Genomic DNA, 12,740 nt, shown 5'->3' on the forward strand with positions numbered 1-12,740 from the left:
ATCCATTTTTTGTGACGTGGGTATTGCAGGTGGGGCCAGCATTGTTTGCACATCCTTCCTCACCCATGAAGAGAATGTTTTTTTATGCCATTTCCAGGGAACTGATGGAGCTTATCGTATCCGAACGCACACAACTGTGAAGTAAATGGAGGGTGTAAATAGGCTCCAAAGTCAATGCTCAGATCTGGAAGAACTCCATTTTCCCAAAATCAGCTTTCACTTAAAAAAAAGCAGCCAGACAAAATACTTTTCTTGTTACAGACACTAACTGATGGGCTATAAATTTCCACTTCCTTCCCTATCCCTCAAATAAAGGGACAGTAGGATATGTCTAGTCAAGCATGGAACATTATGGCTCAACCTCAGATCAGACTAATTTCAGCAGAGGTGCAGTGTAGCAAGGGATCCTGGAACTCAGTTTCACCGAGGACAGTCTGGTTGAGACACAGGTGGGCAAGCAAATGTCTTCCTGGGAGTGACATGTGTATTCATCTCCTCTGGAGTCAAGGCCATTTCAGGAGCCAGGCACAAGAACAAAGTGTAGGTGAATGTCAAGCCCTTATCTGGGCTCCCCACCCCTCCTGTCTTCAGAGATGATGTCATCAATCCACACTCAAAGATGTAGCTGTCACAAGAGGGCCCCTTGCTGGTGGGGTTCCCCTGCAATGCCCACTCAATGGTTGGCTGCACACTCTCGATACAAATGCAAAGAATTGCAGATGCTGGAAGTCTGAAATGGGAACAGAAATTTTTGGAAGTGCTTCACTGATTGGGCAAGCAGTAAACTAACAGAGGGAAGTTTTTGTTTGAGGTTGATCATTTAGATAAAAGAACATTAACTCTGTTTCATTCTTCATAAAAATAGTCTGAACATTATTTCCAGTATATTCTAGATGCTGGTCACATTTTGAGTTGTCGGAGGAATTTGAAAGGTACTATTTAAGAACATTATTTCTTCTTTTAAGTAGTGTGTTCTGCAGGGTTACTTAGTGATCTCTCAGCACAGTGTTTCATCTATTGACAGTGAAGGACAATGACTCACGTCCAATGTAGACAGCTAATTCAAATCGTTTTAAATCTTTTCTGTATTCACAAGCCAAGCCAAGGACTAAGATCAAACTATCTCAGCCTCTAAACCCATTTGGAAGCACAATGTAACTTTGATGTATTAATGTGATCCAGCCCCAACTATCATGCTGTCACAGTATACAACATGTCCTCATGACAGAAGGAGGCCATTTGGCCCATCAAGTCTATGTCAGTTCACAGACCACACAGACTTATCCCCACCACTTTTCCCTGTAAACCCTGCTACTTTTCCCCATAACCTATTCTCCCACATTCCCATCACCTCCTTTCGGATTCTACCACACAGCAACACATATGGGGGAATTCACAGTGGTCATTTAACCCACCCATTCACATGCTTTTTGGGATGTGGGAAGAAACCGGAGCACCCAGAGGAATCTCACATGGTCACAGGGGAAAAAATGCAAATTCCACACAGACATACCCTGAGGTCAGGATGAAGCCTGGTTTGTTGTAGCTGTGGAGGCAGTAACACTACTACTCAGTGCTAGAATGCAGAGAGACCTTGGGGTTCCTGTCTCAAGTCAGAAGGGATTAAGAAGGCATGTAGGATACTTGCCTCCATTAGCCAAGGCAAAGAATATAAGAGAAGTAAGGATATGGTACCACTTTATAAAACATTAGTTAGGCCACAGCTGGAGTACTATGTGCAGTTCTGGTCGCCACACTGTAGGAAGGATGTGGGGAAACAAAGGACTGCAGATGCTGGAATCTAGATGAAAAAACAACAAGATGCTGGAGGACTGGGAAAGTCCTGAGGAACAGCACCTCATTTTTCACCTTGGAACCTTGCAGCCTGATGGCATGAACACTGAATTCTCCCACTTTAGGTAATCCCCACCTCCCCTCCCCACAACACCCCCCCCCCCAACTATGCTTCTTCTCTTCTTCCATTTCCTAGACTACTTTTTCTACCGTTTTTCCTCTCTCTTATTACCTTTGACCCATCCCCCGGTGGATCTGCTCTCCCCTCCTCCCCCATACCTGCCTATCACTATCTCTTCCCTGCATCTACCTATCACCACCCTGTGCCCACCCCGCCTCCCCTCTTTTGTCCACCTATCACTGCTCTGCTTTTCCCTCCTATATATTGGGCTTCCCCTTTTCCTACCTTCAGTCCTGAAGAAGGGTCCTGACCCGAAACGTCGGCCACCTGCTTTTCTCCATGGATGCTGCCTGGCCTGCTGAGTTCCTCCAGCATCTTATTTTTTTCATAGGAAGGATGTGATTGCATTGGAGAGTGTGCAGAGGAGATTCACCAGAATGTTACCTTGGAGGGAATATTTCAGCTGGGTTTGTTTTCCTTGGAGGACAGAAAGCAGAGGACGGACCTGATTGAGGTATATAAAATTAAGAGAGGTAGATAGTGAGAAAATTTCCTCCTTAGCGGAAGTGTCTTGGATGAGACAGCATAGGTTAAAGGTAAAAGGTAGGGGATTTCAAGGTAATTTAAGTAAGGAGGCAGGAAAAATTTAAGAGGAACATGAGGGGCAACTTTTTTACACAAGGGGTGGTATCCACATGGAATGAGCTGTTAGAGGAAGTGGCTGAGGCAGGTACAATAAAAAATTTTAAAAGACAGTTGGGCAGGTACATGGATTGGAAAGGTTTAGAGGGTTATGGGCCAAATGCTGGCAAATAGGACTAGCTTGGATGGGGCGTCATGGTCAGTGTGGACCAGTTGGGCGGAAGGGCCTGTTTCTGTGCTGTATGACTCTATGATTGTAAAAGGAAGATTTTTTTTTCCGCTGAGAACCTGGAAATCACTTTCCAAGAGGGTGACGAAAGCAGGTAGTCTCACAACATCTCATAAGTATTTAGACTAGCACCTGAAATTCCATGCTATAGAAGACTAAGATAAGATAAGATCTTTATTAGTCACAGGTACATTGAAACACACAGTGAAATGCATCTTTTGCGTAGAGTGTTCTGGGGGCAGCCCGCAAGTGTCGCCACAGCTTTCTAACTTGTATGTCTTTGGAATGTGGGAGGAAACCCACACAGACACGGGAAGAATGTACGAACTCCTTACAGGCAGCGGCTGGAATTGAACCTGGGTCGCTGGTGCTGTAATAGCGTTACACTAACTGCTACACTACCGTGCTTGCAGAATTAGCAGTTTTTGTCTGAATCTGTGCCCCCACTTCAGAGGGCAGTTACAGACAAGAGTATTGTTTCGTCTGGAGTCCTGCATATAGAACATAGAACATAGAACATAGAAAAACTACAGAACAATTCAGGCCCTTCAGCCCACAAAGCTGTGCTGAACATGTTCCTACCCTAGAAATTACTAGACTTACCCATAGCCCTCTATTTTTCTCAGCTCCATGTACCTATCCAACAGTCTCTTAAAAGACCCTATCATATCCGCCTCCACCAGCATTGCCAGCAGCCCATTCCACGCACTCACCACTCTGAGTAAAAAACTTACCCCTGACATCTCCTCTATATCTACTCCCCAGCACCTTAAACCTATGTCCTCTTGTGGCCACCATTTCAGCCCTGGGGAAAAGCCTCTGACTATCTACCCGATCAATACCTCTCATCATCTTATACACCTCTATCAGGTCCCCCCTCATCCTCTGTCGCTCCAAGGAGAAAAGGCCAAGTTCCCTCAACCTGCTTTCATAAGGCATGCTCCGCATTCCAGGCAGCATCCTTGTAGATCTCCTCTGCACCCATTCTATGGCTTCCGCATCCTTCCTGTAGTGAGGCAACCAGAACTGAGCACAGTTCTCCAAGTGGGGTCTGACCAGGGACCTATATAGCTGCAACAATACCTCTTGGCTCCTAAATTCAATTCCCCGATTGATGAAGGATAATACACCATATGCCTTCTTAACCACAGAGTCAGCCTGCGCAGCCGCTTTGAGCGTCCTATGGACTTGGACCCCAAGATCCCTCTGATCCTCCACATTGCCAAGAGTCCTACCATTAATACTATATTCTGCCATCATATGTGCTAATAAAAAGAGAAAATACTGGAAACACTTACCAGGTCAGGCAGCATGGTTCTGATAAAGGGTCCCAGACCTGAAGTGTTGACTGATAGTGAAATGCACATCAGGTCAGATGCTCGATTCAATCAAATACAACTTAAGGATAAGATAAGATTTCTTTATTAGTCACATGTACATCAAAACACACAGTACAATGCATCTTTTTGCGTAGAGTGTTCTGGGGACAGTCCGCAAGTGTTGCCACGCTTCCAGCGCCAACATAGCATGCCCACCCATACGTCTTTGGAATGTGGGAGGAAACCAGAGCACCTGGAGGAAACCCACGCAGACACGGGGAGAATGTACAAACTCCTTACAGACAGCAGCGGGAATTGAACCAGGGTCGCTGGCGCTGTAATAGCATTATGCTGGTGCTGGGAAACAGAATTAGTAGAGATGGCTGCTCCTTAGTCAGCATCAACATGGCAGGACAAAGGGCCTGTTTCATGCTGTAGGACACCATAACTCAAATATACATGTTAGGATTCCCTTGAGAAATTAAGGGAATTAAGGAAATTAAGAGAAATTAATGAAACATTTAAGTTTTTAAAAGTGTATCAGCATGTTTGAAAGTAATTTTGATCCCATTTTGAACTGTGTGTATTAAAAATGGTATATTTAACAAATAATGATTCATACCTATGCTGTGAAAGGGTTATGTGTGCTGTTACATATTTTATGGACCCGGGTCTAAATTAATATTTTCTGGAATGGTTGTCTTAAGGCTATCTCTGATATTGCATGCTCTTGATCCCCAAAGACACTGCTGATTATTTAAGATGACTCGTCACTGACACTTCACTAACTCACCAAAGAAACATGGAGCTAGTTGTGACATTAATTACAATAGGAAAACTTATCCTCCCAGACTTTCATAAAGATATCTCCTTTAACCCAGTGCTCCAAGAATGGATGACTTGGGAACTAGAAACTGGAGTATGTGTACTATGCGGAACAGCAAGTCAGCGTAAGGTTTTTACATTAATACCTGAAGAGATTGGATTACTTTTAATGAGGATGTGTGTGTCATATTTAAGGTTTGTATTACTCAGGCACATGAATGAGATGGTTCATTCACCTTCTGTTAATTTATCTGTACTTTTAACGTAAATATCCATAAATAAGATTCCCTTTTGCCAATAAAAAGATGAACAAGAACTAAGATTGAGAAAATGTAACAGTTTTCACTCTTTGGCATCTTGTTGTGTGGGGCAAAATAGTGAATCTAAGCAATCATTAAATAGGGGCCATGCAAAGTCATGACAAGTAAAATGGCATCTCATCCTAACTGTTGTGTGTTAATATTAACTTTCCATGTGAACAAATAGTTGGAATAAATTTTATCTAAACTGTTCACCTATCCCTTTTAATCCCTCTATTTAAGTATTCAATACAAACTTTGACATTGACATCAAGTGGAACTTTAACCTATCTCTTTTGGCTGTCATGCTTTAAAACCACTGTGGCAAGTCTCTTCTCATTACAGCACCCACACATGACCATCTTAACTCTTTTTATACATATGTGCCCAAAAGCACCAACTCTACTCAGCTGAGGCCCTTATTAGTACATGCCGGTCTACATCTTATAGTGTATACAGGACCCAAAGGAAATTTGACAAGCTACCGATGTTACCCTTCAACCACGGCCTTCCAGGTCCCACAAGACAGCAAGAACAGAAGTAGATCATTCAAGGATGATGAAGGTCTTATCAGGATAGGTTGAGTGAGCTAGGGCTTTTTTCTTTGGAGAGGAGGAGGATGAGAGGTGACTTGATAGAGGGGTACAAGATGACGAGAGGCATAGATCGAGTGGACAGCCAGAGACTTTTTCCCAGGGCGACAATGGCTAACACGAGGGGGCAGAATTTTAAGGTGATTGGAAGAAGATATAAGGGGAATGTCAGGGGTAAGTTTTTTACACAGAGAGTGGTGGGTGTGTGGAACGTACTGCCGGCAGAGGTTGTGGTGGCAAATACTGTACATTAGGGACATTTAAGAGACTCTGAGATAGACACATGAATGATAGAAAAATGGAGGGCTATGTGGGAGGAAAGAATTAGATGGATCTTAGAGCAGGATAAAATGTCGGCACAACATTGTGGGCCGAAGGGCTTGTACTGTGCTGTAATGTTCTATGTTCTAATTTTTAACATAGCATAATATCCCAAGTGGCTCCACAAGAGTGTTGAGCGATTAAATTTAATGCTGAACCACATAAAGAGATATTAGGGCAGATAGCCTAAAGCTTGGTCAAAGCTTGAGGAGCACTTTAGAAAGAGAATGGAGAGATGGAAAAACATAAAGGTCCAAGGACAGAACTGCAGATCTCCTGGAAGAGGCAACTTGCACAGGCAAAGCGGTAATTCCAGTAACAATTTATTTTGCAGAGACTAAATATACATTGCGGTCATGAGTGCGAAGCATTAATAATTATAAAGTCTCTCTATGTAACCCGTTCGTATCATTGACCACAACTGTTAGGATGCATATAGAGATGTGGGTGAACTAATGTTTTACAATGTGGTAGAGCATAAGGCCCATGAAACCTCCTGTAAGTTTTGCTTTCTTAAGGAAAATAGAAGGAAGGTCAGTTAGAAAACAAAACAATTGAAACGTACTATCCAGATGTGTCTGAAGAAAAACTTAAGCCAATGAGAGACCAAGAGAATAATATTTAAGATCCCAGAGAGAAGCTGATTATAAATGCATTGCACAGAGTTAGAAACATGGGCCTCGGGCACAACTGGAATTTTCAGTGTCAGACCAACAGTTGAAATGGTCATTGACACCTTAGTAATGTATCCCTCTGCTTATCGCCAAGATTTTCTCTTTTGTTGAAGATTAGTTAAAAATCAGGCCAAAAACCATTCAATCATAATATTCCATGAGGATTGAAGAGCTAAGGCAGGACAGTGACCATGTTACACACTAATATACCAGAGAAACTAAATTCAAATCCCACCATGTGTATTTGTGAATTTGAAATGTTAATATGCAACTGAGAAATACAGATGGCCATAAAACCGATCGATGCTGAAGAAGTGAAAATTATGGTATGATGCACTATAACATCCCAGTGGGTAGGAGTCATTATCAGTTCATTCTGTGTCCTGCACCCTTACTTGGGGAAGCTCTATTATAGAATTGGAGCAAATTAAAGTTAACCCTTGCATTAGAAATGTACAAAAGAGCACACTATTTTTCCTGGGACTTGCCAGGTACTGGAATTAGTTTCAAGCTGAACCAGAGGGAATGGATGGCATTACCAATTATTTACTGGTGGAAGAAGTATTCCTCACAGCCCACTCACACTGGTGGAGTTGACTAATATTGATTTCTTGAATTGAAAGAACAGTAGACCCATCCTAACCTTCATGTGACCCATTTGGTCTATCTGGGATTTTACTACAGTTCTCAATCAATCAGGAATAGTACTTTATGGTTTTCTGAAGGATTATTAAATACTAGCTTGGTCTCCAGTAGGTTTGATTATTTTCATTTATTACTCCAGAATGACCTTGAAGGGAAAATATCAACATCATGGGAGCAAACCCTTGTATCGAGAATCAATTGCGCTATGAAGCAGAGATGGTACATGGAGGCCTTCTAACATTAAGCAAAGGGATCATTGCCCTTAACAGACAGAAAAAAATTGAATGACCTGAAATTTTTCCATTCCTGTTGGGATTTTAAATTAACGGTGCCGTGAGGCCAGCTCACTGTGTCTACCTATGGCAAATAGCAATTGTAAACAATGTGAAGAATTGCTGGCAGAGTTTTGTATCGAGCGCTTTGAATAAAAATAGTAAATAACTTTAACCATTAGTATTCCTACTAAATCTATGATGAGGATCTACAGAGCCTTGAGAAGAGCTGGGAAGCTGGAAAATTGGGAGTACAGGAATTCACTACAAATGTTAACATTTTGGAAAACCTGCTTCTTCTATTTTAAGTTGACCACTGCTGCATAATCCAATGATTTTAAAAGAGCAACACTGGTGTCCAAAGAGGAAGAGGCTCAAGGGACTGACATTGCCTGTGTCAGTCAAGAGGCTTCTCCACTGGATGGACCTCGTCACTGGTGAAGTGGTGTGATGAAGCACAAGGTGGCAAGAGAGTTTTTCTTCTGAGGTCCGGGATGGACGGAAGGGAGATGTGAGAAGGAAAAGCTGTTGCATCGGCCTTTGCTTCTCTGGGTTCACCAGTGCCTCATTGAACTTACCTAATAAGTGCCAAAGCTAAAGGCACCACAAAGGTCTCCTGTTTGGTCTCTATTATGTATTGGCTTCCTGCTCCTAATTACCATTGAATAGGTTTGATGTGTACACCCATTTGCTTATCAATCAAATGAATGAAAAACAGCATGGGTTCAAAGATAGGCGGGTGACACAAACTCACTGGAAGTTGACCCTCTGACTGTCATGACTGGCATAAAGTCAAAAGTAAGCACAGTGGTGGCCTTGACGATGTCCTGATGAAGGGTCTCGACCTGAAACATCGACTGTTTATTTCCCTCCATAGATGCTGCCTGACCTGCTGAGTTCCTCCAGAATTTTGTGTGTGTTGCTCCAGATTCCAGCATCTGCAGAATCTCTTGCATCTGTGTGGTGGCATTCCCCTTGGTTTTCTACTGTGGAGATGCCATGCATGTCACCTTTAGTGAAGCAATGACAGGATGGGGGCAACCTGGAACAGGACATTGGCTGGAAAGGGGCAGACTGGAGATAATTACCAGGGAGGGGGTGAAAAAGATTAGTAACATCTTTCAGTGAATCTCTTCAAAGATGAAATACTGCAATTGTTGTGTAGCTTGGATTATAGATCTCTGACAAATTAGTCTTGAAGGAACCGCTACGATAACCAACAGCAGATTAAACAAGTAGAAGAACATTGGATTATCATGGATGAGTAGGTCAGCCAAGCCATCTTAGTTCACCCTTTGTGCACTTGGTTTCCCTCATTAATCCACTGGCTAAGTTTGGATTCCAAAGCCCTAGAATTCCCTCCCAAAACATCTACACCTCTCTCTTCCTTTAACCCACTCCTTCAAACTTCTCCCTTTGATCGAGCTTTTGTCACGGTATGTGGCACGTTGGTAAATTTGTTTGAGTAAACCCTTGTGAGGTACCTTGCAACATTTTATTAAACGATGCTACATAAACACAAGGTTCTGCTGTTAATTCCAGGAATTCACTGTTCATACTAGATTGAAAGTGCATTGCATATTTGACTGTGACTTCCCTGCACTTCCATTCTGTTATATAGAACACAGAACACTACAGCACAGTACAGGCCCTTCAGCCAACAATGTTGTGCCGACATTTCATCCTGCTCTAATATCTATCCAACCCTTCCCTCCCACATAGCCCACTATTTTGCTATCATTCTTGTGTCTATCTAAGAGTCTCTTAAATGTCCCTAATGTATCTGTCCCCACAACCCTCTGCAGGCAGTGTGTTCCACGCACCCACCACTCTCTGTGTAAAGAACTTACCTCTGACATCCCCCTTATACCTTCGTCCAATCACCTTAAAATTATGTCCTCTCATGTTAGCCATTGTCGCCCTGGGAAAAAGTCTCTGACTGTCCAGTCGATCTATGCCTCTTATCATCTTGTACACCTCTATCCAGTCACCTCTCATCCCCCTTCTCTCCAAAGAGAAAGGCCCGAGCTCACTCAACCTATCCTCATAAGACATGCTCTCCAATCCAGGTAGCATCCTGGGAAATCTCCTCTGCACCCTCTCTAAAGCTTCCACATCCTTCCTGTAATGAGGCGACCAGAACAGAACTGAATATTGAGCTATCTATTTAGTTCACCATGCTGCAGACTTTTTAATTGCCCCCCTTGGGGAGTAAGATTGCTAGGTGCTGTTCTATCTGCTACATGTCTTGTAACCATCCAGGCACAACACTTAATACTGAACCTCTCAGACTGAACAGTGTTTTTCCAAATGCATCATAGTGTCTACCAGTTGGTGAATTTCTTACCCTTAATGACATTGTTGCGTTGGGTCACCGGGGAAAGTGGCGGGGTGGGGGGATGGTTAAACTTCATTCATTAAAGCTAAATGGATGATCAGTAGAGTCTGCACTACTTCTAAAGTTCACAATAAAATCAAACTACACTCCACTGTGTTTGGTTTCAATCTGAACTTTAGAAGTAAAGAGCAGTGCTCAAACACTGTTACATTGTTTGTTTAATGCTACAGATTAGAGGACAAATGTTGGCATTTATCATCTTCCAAGTGGTATATGAATAATGTTTACCATGTTATAGTCATACAAATTATCCTGGCGATTACTCCTGGTACTTGATTCCATCATCTTACACACAATTGAAAACTAACGGAACCATTCTTGTCTGTTTGTTTCATCACACCCTGTAGCAAGAATTTAGTTATCGCTGTGGCTCCTTCAAGCTTTCACAAAACATGCCAGAGCCCAAAATCCACATTACCCAGCTGCCAATGATCACCAAATTGTTCCTTATCCAGGCAGGTGTTTGTGACGTGTGTTGTCATATTATCAGTGGGTCCATTATCGGTGGGTCCTCCTTAGCTATATAGATAAGATAAGATATCTTTATTCGTCACATACACATCGAAACACACAGTAAAATGCATCTTTTGCATAGAGTGTTCTGGGGGCAGCCCACAGGTGTCACCACGTTTCCGGTGCCAACATAGCATGCCCACAACTTCCTAGCCTGTACATCTTTGGAATGTGGGAGGAAACCGAAGCACCCGGAGGAAACCCACGCAAACACAGGGAGAACGTACAAACTCCTTACAGACAGTGGCCGGAATCAAACCTGGGTCGCTGGCGTTGTAAAGCGTTATGCTAACCGCTACACTACCATGATTTCCAGACCAGACAAGGCCTCTGTGTAGTCAGCCTGCATCATTGGCATCTCCAAGGTAACCCAGCCTCCAGATGTGGTGTGACTCAACTTGTGGTGCATATTATGCTGACTGACCAAATTTAATGGAGGACTCTTGAGTGCTAAACCTCCACACCAGGAATACTATAGAACATGGACAATTGCTATGCAGGTAAATAAAAATGGACAGTGTGTTAACCTGCCACATCTGCAAGCATCCCCACAGCTCCCCGCAAGTCCCATCTAATGAGCTTCAATATCCTATAAATTTCTTATTTTCTCTTAACCATCTGGAGATACTGGAAATGTGAAAGAAAGCCAGGAAACGGAGTGGCAATGTTGGAAATTCTAATTTCTTTGGATTACAATTTATGGGATTGCAATGTCCTGTTAATTCCTTTCTCTTATCATGTGTGTTAAATAAATGGATATGTTATTCCTTGATTTACAAAATGGATGCACTCCAGGAAAACATTATGAAGCAAAATTTCATAAATCAAAAAAGCTGGGCAAAATGCAGGATAGGTATTTTGATACATTTTATTATTATGGCAGAGAATGGGAAACCATTTGTTATGAGGAAAAATAGAATGAGAAATCAAAGATATGTACCTCAAATGGTCAATGGAGTTACAGTAAAAATGTACAAATAAAACATTTGTGATCTGAGGAATTTTGGAATGATCTCAGCAATTCTGGTCACTTCATGATGAAAATAACACCAAAACATTGATAAATGTGCAAAAATATTTCCAGAAATGATAACGGAACTGAGAGGTTACAGCTACCAAAAAGATTAAAAAGTAGTCCTGTGACAATGTATTGAATTGATGGTACAATCAACGAAGTGAAAGACGTATACTTGTATATGTATAATGAATTATGAATATAGTATATAATGACTATATTATAATCAAGCATTTTGAAGTCCAACTCAATACAGCATGTTTAATGAAAGGAAGGAATCATGAATAAAGTATATTTTTGGAATAAATGTTAAAGAGGCTGGGACTTTTTCACTGAGTAGTTGATCCAACAAGAGGTCTTTAAAATTATGGAAGAGTTGATGGGGTGGATGAGAAAAATATTTTTCTAATATGGGGGACAAGTCTTGGAAGATAAATATGACAATCACTTCATAAATCCATCAGGGTATTCAGGAGAATACCAGTGGATGCTGGAAGTTGGAAGTCACAGAAGAAGTACTTGGGTTGAATATGACCGATGTTTTCAAGGGAAGTGTAGATAAGGGAGAAACAAGTAGAAGATTACGTGGATGGCATCAAGAGGAGGTACTGGTATTGGTATTGGTTTATTATTGTCACTCGTACCGAGGTACAGTGAAAAACTTGTCTTGCATACCAATTGTACAGATCAATTCATTACACAGTGCAGTTACATTGAGTCAGTACAGAGTGCATTGGGGTAGTACAGGTAAAAACAATAACAGTACAGAGTAAAGTGTCACAGCTACAGAGAAAGTGCAGTGCAATAAGGTGCAAGGTCACAACAAGGTAGATTGGTTGAAGGAGCATAGACAAGTTGGGCTGAATGAGCTGTTTCTGTGCTGTAAACACTTGGTAATGAAACAACAGACATTTTGACAGTTCTACGGGGTACAAGGAGGGGCACATGATGACTTCTTTAATTCCCTCCTTTCCCTTCCTTTCAAACAATAATTCATTGCCCCTCCTGCTTTCCCATAGCTAAGATCAGGAACTCAAAACCATCAGTGTGAGTGCCAGCTCTGACCACTAGCTGTATTAG

This window comes from Pristis pectinata, chromosome 3, assembly GCF_009764475.1.
Source record: "Pristis pectinata isolate sPriPec2 chromosome 3, sPriPec2.1.pri, whole genome shotgun sequence".
NCBI lineage: Eukaryota > Metazoa > Chordata > Chondrichthyes > Rhinopristiformes > Pristidae > Pristis > Pristis pectinata.